This window comes from Balaenoptera physalus, assembly GCF_965194825.1.
Source record: "Balaenoptera physalus genome assembly, chromosome: 2".
In the NCBI taxonomy this organism is placed as follows: Eukaryota; Metazoa; Chordata; class Mammalia; order Artiodactyla; family Balaenopteridae; genus Balaenoptera; species Balaenoptera physalus.
In genome coordinates, this window is record NC_138883.1 from 18,115,843 (window position 1) to 18,134,663 (window position 18,821).

The window sequence follows — 18,821 nt, forward strand, 5'->3', positions numbered from 1 at the left end:
TCAAATCAACAGGATTTCACAGTTGTACTTAAAAAGAAATTATATGAAAGGTATGACCAAGCCTTAAATTAACCTACTGGCTCCGCAGCCAGGAGATGAGGTACAGAAAAAGAGCTTGAATATCATGAGGAAGAAACAGCAACGAGCCTCATGTAATGTCAAAAGCAGCACAGAATAGGGGCACACAGACATCACAGAAAAAATCTAGAAATTTTAGGAAAAGTCTAATAACTCATTGATTAAGCATTTGAAAGCCGCACTCGAAGAAGTGAAAAGTTAATCTACAGATTGTATATAGACATCTGGTCAAGTACTCTTTTTCTCCTTTCTTCTGAAGAAACATTTCTTCTAAATGTTCTTAAAGGGACACGGTATATAACCCAGTGGCAATTATATAGCATAAGATGAAAAGAAAATGTTACCCATATCCAGATGTGTATTGAGATTTAGTGTAGAGTAGATGAAGATGTATTTTGCGTATTTTCCGCCCACTGATTTGCAAATATTATGTGAAACATTTATGTAACTGGAAAAGAGCACGGAATGACTACAAAGAAAGCCCTGTGCTCCCGGGACAGCTGATGCCGCATGTTCCGCACGTCTGGATCCTCCACGGCACTCTGCACAGCATCCTGGACAAACAGGTGCAGAATTAACGTGGTTACAATTTTTGATTGAGCAAGTAATGCCAATACTTCTTTGTATATACCAGATTCCATTTATTTTCAGAGTTGATGCACTTTTATCACCACGGGAAAAGGATGTACCAGTTCTTCTTACCTGATAAAGAAGGAAGGGAAGGAGAAGGTCTCCATTTACTGTGTGTCCCACAATTTGCAGCCCAATTGCTATCTGATTGGGTGAGAAACCAGGGATGTGACTATAGGGGTGTAAAAAGCAGAAAAAAACGAGGCGCTACCTCTGTCCTTCTCTAGAGTTCTCTCCTTCCTTTTCTATTTTGTCTTCCGTCATCACAGAATATACTGATTAACACTAAGAGATAAAGTCGTCTTTATCCTATCACTTTTTGCCATTGCTGTTAAAAAAATAGTCATATAAAAGATTTTTGTTTTCTTCTTGTCACATCTGTTTTTAATGACCCATCTCAGACAGGGTGAAATCAACTACTACGTAGAGAAATATTTAATTTGACACTTTAAAAATCAATTTGCAATTTACTTTGTTACTTCCATTTACTGGAGTGAGTCATTCATTTCTTGACTGTTACATGTGTTTAAAACACTAAGATAAATGCATATTAAATTTATATAGCATTCTATGTAAGTATAATGCCCTTTTATTTTCCACATCCATAAGAGTCAGGGCTTAGCTCATGAAATATTTATTAATCAATAAAAATGCTATATATTCAGCAAACAAAACTCCACCTCATTTATAAATTAGGTACCCTTGTACACCTGTCACTCAGTAAATCAAAAGCAATTAAAAAAGAATTGCATTTAGTTGCCTGCTAACCTAGATTTATACAGATTTGTTTTATTCTCAGCTAACTATTTTATGTACTAACTGGCAAAAATAATTTGATGGCTATTTTGGAGGCCTGAGGTGATAGGATTTCTAATCACCTAAGCGTTCACCTAGGTTACCTTTTAGGAGCAATTGGAACCTGCCCCATAAATTCCCCAAGTAAGGGGCGGGGCTGTGGTCTGTCCCCTGCCTGTGCATCTTTAGATCCTCAGAGCCCAAGCACTTTTCCATTGCAGACTTTCTAACCTAGAGAATAAATTCCCACAGCACAACGCACTTCAAATGCACCGATACTGGAAGAGGGCAAGATGTGTCCTCAGCTTCTGTGAAATGAACAGATGACAACATCAAGACACCACTTATATGTGCTTTTACTACCTTTTTCCAAAATGGTTTTGTATTAACCCAAATCCTCAGCTACTAGAAGGCCTGAGAAAGCTAAAACTAACGATGGCTTGCAAAAGGTATATGTGGCTTTCTTCTGATAGTATTTTATGCATTAATGGCTGACCAATGGACTATTTCATCTTGAAAGTTATCGCCGTGAATGATACTTCTATTTTCCAAAAATTATACTTTTCAATGAACTGGATGTCTTAGAATTCCTTTCAAAGTGTTTCGCCGTTTATACACCACTCTCCAAAGTGTAAGGTAAGAGGACTTGTGATAGAAGGATGGTTCTCAATTTTTCAAAAAGAAAAAAGAGGAAACACAAATGATTCAGTGACTTGCTCAAGGCCACTCAGCCATTCAGAGGAAACAGTGATAGAAGTCTGACTCAGAGGAAACAGTGATAGAAGTCTGACTCAGTGAACACATGACGACTGTGTATCTCAAACACACATTCAGGAAGCGAGCGAAGAGGGATGAGCAATTGAACAGCTGCTGTGTGGTTCTTCATGCACGCTGCTGTGCGTATGATATCGCCTTCACAAGGCGCAGAGCCCAAACCATTTTTAACTGACTACACCCACAAAGAAAATAGAAAGGTGTTTGTCAGTGCACTTAGCCCATCATCAAGATGAACAAGCAGACATTAATGATCACTTACTAAGGGCTAAATCTCTGTGTTCAGAAGAAAGAAAGAGAGAGAGGAAGAGAAAGAGACAAGAAAAGCTGATAGCTGTAGCTATGTGCTATATGAACAGGGAGCGGAATTACAGTAAAGAGAGTAGAGAGGAAGGGAATTAGTCTAAGACATTCCCAAGCTCTGCTACGTAACTAGTACAGCGGTTCTCAGTGGGGCAATTTTACCCCTCTCCCCAGGGGACATTTGGCAATACTGGAGACTTTTTATTAGTCATGGCTGGGGGTGCTACTGGCATTTAGTGGGAAGAGACCGTGGATGAGACCTATGGATGTTGCCCAATGTCCTAGAAGGCAGAATGCAGCTCCCACAACAAGGAGCTATTCCGTTCAAACTGCTGATAGTGCTGTAGTGGAGAAACCCTGAATTAGTGATATGACATTGAAAAGTTATTGAACTTCTGGAAATGCAAGCCTCCTTATCTGTATAATACTATTAATAATACAGCAGTCCCTACCTTGAAGGATGGGTGAGGTACTGAAAGAGATAATTCAAGCAAAGTACTTCATCCTGTTACTGGAATGCTTATAAAACTGGAAGTATTTTTATTATTTTTATTCATAATAAAGCCCATGTCTTTCATTGAACAGCACATGAAGAAAGGAAAATATATAAGGAGGCATCAGAATAAAGACGCATTTTAAGCTTACGATAGTATTAAAAAATAAAATTCAGAATCAAACAGTCACATTTTGTTCAGCCTAGAATATTTTAATCTGATCCCATCCCCACCAATAAAAAGGAAAGCTAAAATAAAAGCAATCTTCCAGAACATTCCTCATCATTTACCCTGTGAGAGTTCCAGAGATTTCCCTAAAAGGATGATTAAGACAATACAGCCTTACAGTTTTGTGGGTAGTATTTAATCAGGAGAAGTTTATGCTAAAAGGGGATGTTTAAAATTATTATCATTTTAGTATCACCTTTGAAATACGTGTTTTTACTCCAAGAGTGATTTTTTATTTCAAGTCTTAAGGGTCCTGATTTCACTCTTTTGAGCTGTCAACTGTGCCCACATCTAAAGAGACAGTTTGCATTTGTCTGTTGAACCTGTGGTTAGAGCTTGAGTAATAGCAAAGTGTTCACTTCAAAAAAAAAAAAAAATTCCACAGTCAAGTCCTTTAATTTGCTGAAATAGTTAGAACTTGAGCAAGTTCTAGTTCAAATGACCTAAGAATCGAATATGTTTTTCTGCTTTAGGTGGTGTAAACCACAAGATTATATATCAAGTGAGCAAACAGAACAAATCTGGAAAACCTCGGACAGCAGAAGCAGCCCTTCCTTGGGAATTCTCTGGAACTGTGGGCAAACTGGTGTCTGCTGTCAGTGACAATTAGAGTGACCAAGATAAGCTCTGTTTTCTTTTTTTTTTTTTTTTTCATTCCTTAGCCAGCTACAAACTAGATGACAAAGCAGTTTCAAGGCTAAAATCTACTTGTGCCCATGTCCTGAAATGCTGAAAGAAAGTAAGTGTGGGTTTTTTTTCGAATATCATTTTGAAAATAAAGTAAAACTGAGCTTCCTCATTTGATGGTAAAACTGGAAATACACCTTTTCTAACACATAACCAAGGGCCAAATATCAAGTAAGATATTCTTTATATAAAATAGTGCAGATTTCCGTATAGTCAAACTGGAGAATACTGATCTATAAAGGGAAGCCAACTCAAAAACAAAAACAAAAACAAAAACCTCTACTATTTTTAACATTCACATGCTACCTGGGAATTCCTTTGATTCAACTCAACTCCATGAGAACCAGCTTACCTTCCTGTGTTGATCTTTTGGATTAGAACATTTTTCTTCTGACTTTGAGAAATATCACGGCCCCATTGTACAAGTGATGGGATCATTACTAAACTGGTTCCATGTCTACTATGCCCATGAGAATTTGCCTGACTGGTGTTCTGGTTTCAACTGTTTAAAAAAAATTTAAACAAAGACCCGTTTTTACTTTGAGATATATATATAATGAAATAGCATATTTTCAATTCCCGAGCTGTGGAAGGATTGGCACATAATCCTGGTGAATTTTACCAGGATTATAAAATTCCGATTTGGGGCATTATTTCATTTATTTTTAAAAAATTTCATTTTATTGTGGTAAGAACACTTAGCAAGATTACCCTCAACAAACTCTCAATTTTTAAGTGTATACTACAGAATTGTTCATACAGGCACGATGTTGTATAACAGATCGCTGGAACTTATTCATCTTGCATAACTGAAAGTTCAGGCTCCTTGATTGATCATCATTTCTTACACCAGCATTATCAATGCAGTAAGCAGAATAGATAAAAGCTCATGCTCCACAGCCCCTGGGACTGAAGCCGGGCTCCACTGTTACAGGCTGTGTGACCTGTGGGCAAGTTACTTAACCTCCCCTGTGACTCATTTTCCTCTTCTGTGAAAAGAATTTTAAAAATCATATATATGTGTTATATGTTTTATATATATATATGTGTGTGTGTTATATATGTTATATAAAATATATATATTTATATATATATAAATCAAAATAATACATATATAATATATGTTATATGTTCTATAAAACATATAACATGTATGTGTGGGTATACGTGTATTAACTATGTATGTGTGTGTGGCATGTAGAACCAATGCCAAGAAGATAAATAACATAAAAATATTTGCAATCATTATCACTGACTATCAGCAAAGCTGAAGCATTGGTACTCCTGAAGAACAACATGAAAGGAAAATGTATATGCATTTATATTCTCATTCTAAAATGAAGAAAATAAAATTCACCCACCCTTGATCTCAACAAACCTTATGTTGCAGAATCCAGAACTCTAAATAACATATTAATATGATACTTAATAAAATACCCATCATATATACTCTCATGCCCATGTGAAACACATACACACACAGGCAATGATTCTTTCTGTGTACTGAGATTATAATTGCTGGTTATTTTACTCTTTAACTTTGGATTTTCCAAATTATCTACAAATAAGCTCACCTTATATGTGTAATCAGAAATAAAAAGGTTCGCAGTTTTCAAGTGGAGATAATTTTGGAATTCTCATTATAACTGAACACGATTGAGCCCCCTTTGAGTGGGAAAAGCCCTTAAAAATGATCATCTGCGATGAACCAAGTGGGACAAAGAACAGTAAGAGAAATAAAACATTTGAGTAACATCTTGCTCTTTGAACCCAGAGGACAGATGCTCACCTCAGTCAAACCTGAGGAGTGGTGGCTTGGAAAGGCTTAGGGGCTAGAGACACTTATTGAGTCCTGATGACAGATAACTTGACAAGCATGATCTCCCTCAATCTCACCTCCAACTTGTAGAGAGCTATTTGGACCACGATTTTACAAATATGGAAACCAGGGTTCAAGGTCAGCAGCCATGGTAGGACACCAGCCACATTTCCCAGTTCTAAGTTACATATCCTTTCATGATGCCACAGAGGCCCTCGTCTGCCTCTTGCCTTTCCTCAGCCCTCTCATATATTTATTCATTGCCCCTACCATGCTCCCTCTTCAAGCCCACCCTCTTCCCTGCTTTTTGGATGTGGTCCCATTTGCAATGAAAAGTCAGCAGGAGTACAAAAGCCTCATATAGCTCCCACACAGAAAGCCTGACTAAGGTAGAGACAGCAATGCCTGAACCCACCAGTGTTCTCACAGACGTGCAGCTGCAGGCATGCACACCGATTCTGCAAAGCTCATAAAGCAGCTTTCAGCGCCACTTAGAACCCTGTGTCAGCAGGCATCTGCGGCGGAGGCCAGCTCCCACAGAGTAAGTGATTCTCTACTGAACCCAGGCAGGACTGCATGGGACCCCAGGGAAGAATGTCTGTCCTCCGTGGCTCTGGAGGGCATATTGTCATATCCCAAAAGATAGGAAGGGGAGAAAGAGCTGCAGAAATGTCTAAGGAAGAACCTCCAAGTCTGACTGTATCCAGTCACCCAACCTAGGCATGGAATGTCTACTGCTTGACAGAAATACAGAATTAAGACATCATTAAAAAAATGCCTTTCATGGCTTTAATTGGCCCCCACTATTTTTTCATTTATACCTTTCAGCATATATTTTTTCATGTAATTTCTCCTGCTAATTATTTGGAGAAGGAAATGAGTGCAATGCCTAAGTCAATATTATAAGGCCTGGTACATGCTCATGCCATTACTAAAAGGCAATTCCTAGTCCTGTGCACATATTAATCAACCCTTGCATTTTATGAGGCAAGTAGCTAAGAAGCCCTAGTTCACCAGTGCTTAAAAAGAGAGGTTAGGACAACAGAGCAATTTAATTGTGGAGCTTTCCTAAGACTGAAAGCTTATAGGTAAGAAAAAGGGGAGTCCATATTCCCTGAGGGAAAAATAAATAAATCCCATCACAGGGATAAAGACAGTCCAGGGAGCCACAGGAGCCCATCAATAACAAAAAACTAGTGCCAATCACCTCCTATTCTTAAAACATCCATATACCCATTGTCAGATTCTGATTAGCTTAAGGCCCATTTTTCTCTTCCTTCTCACTGATTTTCAGGAGGTACAGATCAGTACAATCAACATGCAGCACACATATAAAGTAAGATATATTTTCTTCCTTGCACAATGCCTTGAGGAAACATTCTTTAAGCGAGCCACGAGCTCTGATCTTGCCTTTATCCTGTAGGAACCCTGGGATGTGCTTGGAGGCTCTCCCCATGACATCTACTGCCTGATTCTGTGTGTACCTAGGGCTTCAAGCCACTATTGCCAAAATGGGAGTGTTCTGCTCCCAAAATTCATTGCTTTAATCCACATTTGAATTCTGTTCATGAGACAGAGTGCCCCTCAGTTGCTCCGTGGATTAACTCCTTGATTGTTACTATTGGTGAACTTTGCCCACTCCAGTTTACCATCAGCAAGGATTTCAAATGGGTTAAAAGTGTTTCCTTAAGTTTTGGTCTAACAAAATGGATGAATCTTATCTATCATTTCTCATTACCTCTGCTTCTTTAGCTAGTATGACATAGCATAAAAAATTAAATGAATCAAAATTAATTTAAAATAAATAAATGTCCCTGAAGTATTTACTACTGGAAGGATTGGGACATTCTAAACTTCAGAGCTGATCCGTCCCAGTAACTTTCAGAATCTTACAGAGATTATCTTTCAATGATTTTCCGCACACAGTTCCTAGAGCCCTAACCCTTCACAAGGACAATTTTATTCCTCACATGGGAATTTTCTCTAGGTACTATTTTTTCAGATGGTTTTCTACTTTAGATAAGGGCCAGGAGAGGGGAGTAGGGAGGAACCTTAGCTTTAACCTCCAAAGTTGTGCAGTGAAACGATGTGCAAATGTTATTCTCAAAAAAATATGCAGAATATTATGGAAATATATAGTAAAACAATAAAATTGATCTAACATACACAGAACCCTACAAAAGGATGTCCTTTTTCATAGCTACTATTTAACATCTCTCAAAATTAGGTGCTTTCATCCCAAGTTAGTAATAAAAACAGCTAGACTTTATTTAGCACTCTCTTTCCAGGACAAATTTATGCATAATTATTGCATGTAATCTCCACAGTGACTGCTTAAGATAAGACTATCTATTATCCCCCATTATACATATCATAGTAACGATAATAACAACAAGAGCTATGATTTATCTACTCAGTGCCTAACTACGTGCTAGACACCTTACTTAAGTCATCTTCATTTAATCCGTGCAGTAGCATTATGAACCTGGCTCTCTAGCTTCTCCCATTGTACCGATGAAGAAACGGAGCCCACAGAGGTTAAGTAACTAACTAAGATAAACACTAATAAGGGCCAGCATTTCAACCCAGACTGAACTCTTTCTTGACTTCTTAACCACTTTGCTCTACTGCCTCAAACAAACACGAAGTACAATGAAAATCAGTGAGTGGGGTTGAGGAAGACCTCTACGAGTCTTTGAGCAAATAGTTTCTATCTCCTCCTTAGGTCCCCAACTCAAGATTTCTGCCACTTTCATTGAGCTTCCTAAATCAACACAAACTATGATTACCCATTACACACACACACACAAACACACACACATCATAGAGTCGTAAGGCATATGTATCAAAATAATGCTCATCTTGCTGTTGAATAGACTATCAAAACTCCATTTGTTTTGCCTTACCACCAGCCTGTAGACCTAAGAGCAGGACCTAAGTACACCTTAAACCAGGCAAATCATACAGACAATAGGATGGTAGCTGTTATTAAGTAAATATCTTCCATTGTTAGAGTTACTGCTTCCTATAAATAGCTTCTTCCTTAAGCTTCACAAGAACATGGCAGAAAGACTTCTTTTGTACAATTTAAAACAGGAAGACTCAGATGCAGAAAAATAATGATCACACAAATATTTAAGACTCGCTCCTTCTCCAGTGCTGGTGCTCTTTCCACTAACATACTGTATTAGTAATGCTCCCCACTTGCCACCATCCCCAAGGAAGAAAACAGCTAGTGCAAATGATGCACTCCATGAAAAGAAAAGCCCGCCCTTCACTGTAGGGAAACATCAAAGTGGAAGCCAAACTTGCATCTGTGTTCACAGGTATAGTTTTCATCCATAGCCAAGACTTCATCCCTTCAAAGGCTACGACCCAAGTTGAAATGAAATGATAGATATTTGTCATATTTGTCACACATCCTAATGGTGGACAACACAATATGGAGAAATAACACAGCAGAATGACCCCAAATATTAGACTTTTTTCACTCAAGTGAAACGTAGCAAAGGACCTTTTTGGACACCACCCTCAAACCGGCCCTGCAAAAAAATACACATTTTTTTCTGAATAAAAATAAAGAATGTTATTATTTAAAACCTAGTTCTACAAATTTAAAAATAATGGATACTACAAAACAAACTTTATAAAATATATGTAATGTCACCACTGCATAGGGAGAATTTTTAACCTTTCACTCCAGAAGAAAATGGAAGTCTTCATCCTGGGGTCAATTTTCAATGCTAACGTTACTGGCCTCGTGACTATGAATGCCCATGAGGACCGACTAGGGCTTTGAACCAAAGGAAGGGAATGACCGCCATTTTGTTCCAAGAAGTGGAGACGTGGTAGAATTTTCTAAACCGTTCGAACTAGGGCTCAATGGTACTGTCAAACTATTGTTTTCCTTTCTTTGACCACAAAATATAGAGGCTGGTCTTCTCTGGGGGTCAGTGGCATCCTGTAATGAGCCATGTGAAGCCACCGGCTTGTCATTCAGAGCACTGCTTGCTCTGTTCTAGAATCCTGGAACACCCCATGACTGCTGCTGCCTCCGGACCATCTCCAAACAAATGGGAAGCTTATTTGCATAAACCTCATTTGCATTTTATTCATCCCCTGCCCAAATCTAGATCAGAATGTTTAATATCATCCCCGCTGTGGGAGGTCTCGTGAATTTAAGGCCATTTGTGGTCAATCATGAGAAGGTCTGGGTTCCAGAGTTGGGCTTATATTTGAAATTAAAAGCAGAAACAAGAGAAAGCCTGCTGCAAGATACAGAGTATGAAAAAACAAAAAGACCAGTTACAGTATAAACGTGGCAGAAACCAGAAACCATTGCTGAGGGCTTGCATTTCTACCGATGAGCTAGCAAGTCACCATTCAGGGGCGCCTAAGATGACACCAGGTACTTTACTTGCATTTCCACATTTAATCGTTTTTTACTCCCTGATATACAAGGAAAGTCCAGAGGAAAAAGAAAATCAAAAGGCAGGAGGTTTTCTCAATGTTAAACATCCTCTAAACAGTAGAAGCAAGATTCAAACGTAGTAGTGTCTGGCTGTAACCCCATTCCTTCACCCGCCACCCCAACTCACCTCCCTTCTGCTGACCCCTTGTTTTCTGACATTAGCCCAAAATACAACAGAAAAGTATCCTAGTAAGTGTAAACAAAAACTTCAGCGATTCACTCAGCATTTGAATGTTTTCTTCTCCTTGAAGATTAATCAGACAGAGAAAAACTGTTACTTAAACTAAACTCTATTTAGGTTTATGAGCCAGATTTTGAGGTGTGTGCGAATGTTAGTTACCAAGAATAAATAGGCTCTATGTCATAATAAACACACACATACGTACGTGAACACGTATTTCTTGAGCAAACACAATCCCATTAGAAGGAGAAGACAAAACTACTTGTGAAAACTCTGCAAAAATCCTGCAACAGCATCTTCCTGGATCATTAATTCTGGCCTAAATTTGCGACTATCAGGCAAATCAGGCACACTGTCCAGCAGACACCCACCTGCTATTAGGCTGAATGTGCCCGGCATCTTGACATTCTATTGATTCCAATCCAAAGCTTATGTAAAAAAGGCAGCTCAGAGTCCAAAAGGAATTTTAGCCACAAATACTTTGGGAGAAATCCAAACAACTAAAAACAGAAAGAAAGACAAGATGCAAATCTGAGTGACAAAACTGCGACAACTCAAACCAGACTGGTAGATGCTCAAGAACAAATCTGCAAACGACTCAGGTCTCCCCTTTTGATAACTACTGATTTTAAGAAATCCCAATAGCCTCTACAAATCTGGACCATCACTACTGGTGCATATAGCCACGAAAAGATTTGTTATTACTCCAGGGGTGTTGCTTTCGAAGAGGACTCTGTCAATTTCTGCCCACTAGAGCCCTGTACACATGCAATAGAAATTTGTTGTACCGTAACTATGATCCTGATAATGACAAAGGTTCTTATGCAGTTCAGATGAACCAGCAACTATGTAAAGTGCTTAAGAATACTACATCCTTTAATCTGCAGAACACCCCCATGAGCTAAGAGTTTTATTTCCATTTTACAGATAAGGAAAATTGAGGTTCTGAGAGGTAATTTTCTCCAGGTAGCTGGAAAATGAGACACTAAAGAAGAGAGAGCATCAGGATTCATTTATAAATTTTCTGACACCTCCCAGCCTTCCTCCACTCCCAGAATAGCCTAAGCCTCAATGGGATGGGTGTATGTCCAATTTCCGAGTCCTGGCACTAGTGGCTTCGGTGGCAGCTGCTCGTTACAGCCAACTTTGCATAAACAGGCTGGCTCTAGTGGCGTTCTTTAAAACCAGAATAATTGTGTCTTTACTTTAGCCAAGAGAAGACACGCATTTCAAAATAAAAAGTAAATATATGTTTTTAAAAGGAGGCAAAGGAGAAACCTGTAATCCCATCGAACAACATGGATTTCAGCCGGCCCCCACTCCTCCCCTCCACCCACCTCCCCGCTCCCATCGGCCACTGCACAGCCCCCTCTGACTTCAAAGGCAGCTCCAGGGGGAAGAGGAGCACAAGGTCCATGAGGGCCAGCTGGAAGGGGGACCATATCCCTAGGGAAGGGTGGAGGACGAGTGGAGATTCACTACAGAGGTCGGTCAGCTCAAAGAAAAGAATTCAAAGTGTTTCCAAAAGCTGATTTCTATCAGGACCGCCAGGGCAGATCAGAAGGTATGAGGTCCCAACTGGGAGGGATGAGTTTCTGCTGCTCAGGTCCCAGGTTTGCAGGGTAATCCCAGATTCCTGAGTGCCTGGCTGGATTTGAGGAGCAGGGCTGGCCACCCAGATGTCAAGTAGACTCAGTTTATCCCCACCATGACAAGGCAGCAGTATTTCACCCGCCCATAAAGCTGTCTGTGACCCTGAGCATGTCTATACTTTGAAGCAATACTCTTTTACAAGAATGCTCCTGAATTGAGCTATATAAACTAAAGATGTGACATAACCAAAAAGTTCCTTAAAATGGTTTGTAACATTCCTCAGCCCCCATTTTCCCCCCACTTGCTGCAGCGTCTATTTTTCTTGTCCACGATGGGGGTTGGAGGCCCTGACTGGAAGTCAAGCCAGTGCATCCTTCCCTTCTGCCCTGCCTCTGATTTACAAGGTGACTTCTTCGAGACAACCACTTAGCCGTCTATTCTTGGTTTATCATCCATCCGTTATCATCGTTACTGCTGCCGTTATTATTCAGAATGATTATGGACTTATAAAGATGTTCTCATCTGATAATAATGTATGCAATATGCTTCTACACTGCCTAGCTAACATAGCATGCCTGTGATTTTTGTTCTGGCACAAGTCAAAAAAGCTGCTGCAATGGAATGTTTAGTAGCTTTCTGAACGGTTACACGTAGGACTGGGGAAAAAAAAAAACAGGTGCCAATATACATATTTTTTAAACAGCAAACTGGGTGTACTTTTGTGCATAGATGACAACAAAATAGGTAACACCATATGCAACATTAGAAATATCTGGCCCTTTCCTCCTCAACTCAGTGTGGCAAACTCTCTAAGGGCAGTGATTGCCATTTGCTGTCCTTGACGATCTCACTCAAGTCCTGTTGACAGTAGGGGAAGTAGAACAGGCATACTGAAGGCAGGGCATGGTCCTCAGAGGCCAATAAACTGAAAAATAGTATACTGGCTAGAAAGCAGAATCTTGAAGGAGAGCACGGCTGCAGGGAATTAATAAAAAAATCCGTACATCTTTTTTTAAAGGCAGCAGCAGTGGGCTGTGACTAGAATTCACCTCTTCATGCATGCACTCAACTCCCCTTAGTGTGGACGGGAGTTCTGTAACAGCATTGCAGGAGAAAATGGATTCATACGTCATTTAAAATGAATCATTTCACTTCCTCTCCTCCATTTTTATACATATTGACAAAATATAAAAATACATTTTAAAAAATCGATTCTGCTTTGTAGTTTTCTACAGCAAAAGGAGGCATCAGAATTATAAGATTCGATGGCCTCTGAATAATTATTTAAATGGGGTCACCCACAACGGCAGTCCATGGGCCTCAGATTCGCCAACCCAAAATGAAAAACAGGCAATGCATTACAAATCGCTCCTTATTTATTTTGAGATTTGAATTTCCATTTTATTTTTAACAAGAGCTTCACAGTTCGCTGACAAATGTTCTGAGCTGTATTTAGAGGAATAACTGTATGTAAGATCAGGAGCACACAAGGACAGAATTGGTTTTTCACTTTTTCTAAACAGAAATACAAAACACGTGTGCATTGGGTGAATTTCATGTCAAGGATCTGAATTGGCCCTCAGAATTTCTGCTCCTCTCTGAGCACAGTGGGTCAATGCTCTTGGAAGGATATCTGGAGCGCTTTCGAGGGGTGTCTATAATGCCTTTTCTCTGACCCAATAGAATATTTCTACCATCAAGCAAGCAATTAGTTTTAATATGAAGAACTGCAAATCTGAAATGCATTTGAAAACAAAATCGACAAATGACTTGTTAGCCTCCTCGCAAAAGGTACAAGCAGTTTGTACTGCTATTGCTTTAGGAATTAGATTTTCAGAAGTTGGAAAACACAGTCTTTGGCTTTCCTTGAAAGAATGCTAGGCAATATGCTGATTAGTTTTCAAAGTAGGAAAAGAAGGTGTTGAAAGCTTTTCATAACACGTAAAATTCTGAGTTTGCAAGCACCAAACACAAGACAATGATAATGTTTTGGCACTTTATAAACGTAAGGCACTCTCTCTACTGTTTGGAGACAGCAAATACTTTTAGACAAATTATAACATCCCTGTCTCTATGCCCAAATAGAGGAAAACAGCCAAATACTTTGAGGCATCAAAAGATAAGTATGGTGATGAAAATACAGAGCTCTTATCCCAAAAGGAAAATAAGAAAAGCACATATAATTAAAATAGCAGCAAACCTGAAAGAAATCCGAATAACTGAGGGTTTGGTCATGAGTTTCTGAGACTGCCTCTGACAGAGTTTCAAATATAGCACAGATTGCAAGTAAAGAAAGATCATTTCATTTCAAGATTGGTCACTGGTGAACTCAATGGCAGATTATTAATTGGAGGAAGCGCAGAATATAAACATACGAGGTCGTGAATGATCTCTTAAAGGCTTAGTGCAATAAGCATCCTTCCCAATTCTAGAATATGTCCTCACAAATAGAAGTTTACGGGCAAGAGAGAATGAAGGTTTACTGAACTCCTTAAAAGCCCTGTCCCTCCCAGACATTGTGTTAAGCACTTAACATATATTCCTCGCTTTAATCTTCTGGATAGCCCAGCCAAAGAGGTAGTATTATCGCTTCTTTACAGATGAACAATTTGACACTCAGAAGTGAAGGCACTTAGCAGTGGAACTATGGCTGGCAGGTGGCTCTCCTGGAACAAAGGGGGCCCCCCATTCTGTCTTCCCTCCTGCACCCTCTCGCTCTCTGCATCTTTTTTGTTTTTTTAATTTATTTTACTTATTTATTTATTTTTATTTTTGGCTGCATTGGGTCTTTGTTGCTGCGTGCAGGCTTTCTCTAGTTGCGGCGAGCAGGGGCTACTCTTCATTGTGGTGCGCGGGCTTCTCATTGCGGTGGCTTCTCTTGTCGCGGAGCATGGGCTCTAGGCGCGCAGGCTTCAGTAGTTGTGGCACGCAGGCTCAGTAGTTGTGGTTCGCGGGCTCTAGAGCGCAGGCTCAGTAGTTGTGGCACACGGGATTAGTTGCTCCACGGCATGTGGGATCTTCCCGGACCAGGGATCGAACCCATGTCCCCTGCATTGGCAGGCGGATTCTTAACCACTGCACCACCAGGGAAGCCCCGCATCTCTTAAAGAGGCTTGAAATTGCTGCTGCAGGTTGTTCATTCATTAGCCCATCTGCCCCCTGGGAAGAAGCACAGTCTGGGGCAGGGTTTTCACTACTTGCTGTAAACCACTTTGTTTGGAGCCTCAGGGGTCCAAACCGTTCATGTCTCCTTACTCCATTTAGCTACCCTTGGAAGGGGGTTCTCGTTGTGGGGCGCGATGTGCCCATCCCAGAGCAGAGAACTTTCATTTCCCCATTTCCAACTTAACTTACACATACTTATGAAAAAGGTGAGCTATCTTTTCTTGAGCTGAAGAACCACTTGATCCATTCTAAAATAATGTTTTGAGGGGGAACCAGAGGTATCGGTAGATATTTGTTGAGTTTGAAGAAATATTTCAATAAGAACAAATTGTCTTCAGCTCCAGAAAATGGGAAACAGGGTTGTAAGTCAGAGTCCTCTACCCACACACACTCTGCTCCGAGGTACCCAGAGGTATCAGAAGTAGATATTCAAAATTTACCTTCAGCCTGTTTTAGGCGTAAGGACTGTATAGGATCATCTGGGTCCAGGTTTCAAGATCTCAATGAGATGGTAAAAGCCCAGAAGCACAGCCTGGGAATAAACAACCTTCAGATGATGAAGGTTGGGTCCAGGCTGCTGAACTATTTCCTTGGCAATCACAACCACCTATTACAGGCTCTGTGCCAGTATGGCCATATTCACAAGTGTGCCCATTAAGTGTATCTGAAAACTTACTAAATAAAAGCCAAAGTGAAAATATTTGCTGACCTAATGACCATAAGTCTTTTCTACTGAGTCAGTGAGACTAAGTGTGAGTGGTACCCAAAGATAGTGAGTCAGTAAGACTAAGTATCACTAAGCGTGGGTGGTACCCAGAGATAAATTTCAGTGAAAATGAATCCTGGTGGTGTTGGCCATGACCTGGTCTGCTCTTAAAAAATGGCCCAAGGCCTTTGTTTCCTACCTTACCTAGCATGTCTTGGGTAAATTTTTTCCAAAGTAGACTAAAGAGATGCAATTCACAAACAGTGGGAAAATATTCCATTTGGAAGAAAAACTATTTGGGAAGACAACACATTGGTCAACGGGGAGGTCTTAGGTTCCTCACAAGTCTCATCAAAATAAAGCTCTGAAATTTAGGAGACGGTAGTTGTACCCACATGAGAAACATTGGAACAGTTTTCCACATGAAGTGATGGCTTCATAGGAGCAGTGTGGCTAGATTCCTTTGCACTCTAAAAAAAAAAAACCCTTTAATTTATTTCAGGAAAAAAAGTGAATGCAGCTCTGGCAAAATGCAGCATAAAGGGAAGAAAACGAGTGAAAGATTTAAAAAAGCCATCTTCAAATTTCTTTCTAATACAATGATCTTCCAAAGGTTCAAGACACAAGTTAACAGGCAATACCACAGCTTCCGCAAACCTCTCTTTGTCTAGAGATCATTTTTGACCCCTTGGTATTAACATTTGTAAAAGAACCGGGACTGTACTGGTTTTCTATAGCATGAAAGGTTGCCAGGTGAAAAAAACATAATACAAATAAGGCATGGGACCTATGAATGCAAACAAATATTCACTGTTTATCAGAAAATCAAATTTAACCAGGCATCCTATATTTTTATTTATTATATCTATTAACCCGCTAATAGAACAATCAAGCAGTCATGAGCAAATTTTGAATGAACTATTTTTGAGCTGGTTAATGGTGCAACCAGAGGTCCTTAACCACTATTGTGCTTCATGTTTTCCTGGGAAGCTCTTTGAAAATGCAGACTCCTGGGACCTTCCCCTAGAGATTAGTTCTCCTATGGGCCAAACATCACTGTGTTTACAAGTTCCCAGGTGAATCTTGATGCACACATATTTGAGAATGACTGTTTTAACCCAGACTAATAAAAATAAATGTGGAAGACACAATATGCCGGATTTCTTTGATGGCTCAAATCACTCCATTAGGCCTTTAGAGGTGACTCAGATGCCCTAAATCTTAAGGTAGTGTTAACTTGAGAATGTCAAAAGGAGATAACGTCAACCCAAATCCTGGTTAAGAAAATATTGTCATGGACCACTTCTTCATTACCCACATGAGGACACTGAGGGAGAACCACTCATTCTAAATTAGTAACCCAGAAGCACAACCAAGAATAGAACCTCTGACACCTGATGCCAGAATTCACCCCATGTTGTCATTTCTAAACAATTCCTCCTTACATCCTGTTTCTTGAACAGCTGAGAGAGTTGGCACACCCAACAGAAGGAGCTGAGACATTCTTCTACCCTTAGCTAATGTGCGAACTCCTTTGCCACCATGTAACCGTCCAATCACAGTATAACCTAACGACATCCACATTTGAATCAGGAATTATCTCAACAGATGTGAGCTGGGTCTTCATTGTATCAGTAAATGCTAACATAGCATTAAAAGTGAGTAAAGAAAAATCGAATTTTTCTTCATGGAAAATAAAGCTCAATGACTTTTTGCTTCCAAGGACATGCTGTGTGTGTGTGTGCGTGTGTGTGTGTGTTGCCTATAAATGGGCAGGAATGATGGAGGAGGGAGTGTTTCCTTCTCTTACCATCAGCAGAATTTCTTCTCTGGGGCATAATGGCCGTTGACAATAGCTCCACACACACCCTTGCATTTACAATAGATAAAAACTTCCCTCCCAGGGAGGCTATGTTTGACAATCCTGGGTTGCTAACTACGAGATACAAATGACCAAGAGGATGACCCAGCCAAAGAAAGATGTTAACACAGAAACTGTGGCTAATCAGTCATTAGAATGGCCAAGAACTGGAAAGCTAGAACTGAAGCATGGGTCTGTATGCAGCAGGAATTCAGGAGAGTGGAAAGCAGGCATTAGAGTTCTCTCTTGAGAGTTACTCAGACTTGTGTTCAAATCCGAATTCCATCTTGACTGGCCCTGAGATCTTGGGCAGGTTACTCAAACTCTCTGTGCCCCTTAGCCCTCTGGAAAATATAAGCAACAGCAGCAAACTCAAAGAGCTCCGGTGAGGATTAAATAAATTAGTGTGTGTGAAGTACCTACCACAGCGCATGGTACATGCTCACTAAATGTGAATAATGAGAAGCAAGAATGCACATTTCTGTGGGCCCAGTGGGTCAACCCATCACCATGTATTTGCCAGTACTTAGGCACAGACTCTGTACCTAGCTACATACAGGACGAATGAGCAATAAAAGAATATCAAAGCCTACTTACTGTCTGCATATAACTGTCTTATAATCCATGTACCAATATATGCTTAATAGCAACCCCTGCCATGAACGTGGGACCTGATTAACTGATGTTGATAATACAAAACATTGTAAGACACATAGCCCTGCCCCCATGTCTTGGTTGAGGAAATGACACACACCTGCTGGAGAAGTTAATGAAAATGATGGTTGAATAACAACAAAAGGACAACATAAAAGTACAAAGGGCAGTAGATGAATCACTGATGAGCAGTCAGACAAGTGGTATAACTGATAACCCCATCCATGAGCTCAGAGAAAAAGGGAACTGCCATGAGTTAAAGCAGTCGGGGAATTCTTCATGGAAGATAAGCCACTTGAGACTGGACTTGAAAGAAGAGTAGGATTTAGATAAGCAGAGAAGAGGAAATCCTAGATTTATGATACAAGAAAGTCACAGAAAT

The 18,821-nt window shown here is 40.0% G+C and overlaps 1 protein-coding gene across 10 annotated transcripts in view; it reads right to left on the bottom strand.

Moving 5' to 3' along the window:
* FLRT2 (fibronectin leucine rich transmembrane protein 2) overlaps positions 1-18,821 on the bottom strand; it is a 96,136-nt gene that overhangs the window by 36,182 nt on the left and 41,133 nt on the right. Inside the window, exon 2 of one of the 10 annotated variants that reach the window (XM_082451317.1) lies at positions 10,832-10,960. The exons of the other annotated variants lie outside the window; for them this stretch is intronic. The gene's annotated coding sequence lies outside the window, so the exon portion shown is untranslated. The remainder of the gene's footprint in view (positions 1-10,831; positions 10,961-18,821) is intronic. 10 annotated transcript variants of the gene reach the window in all.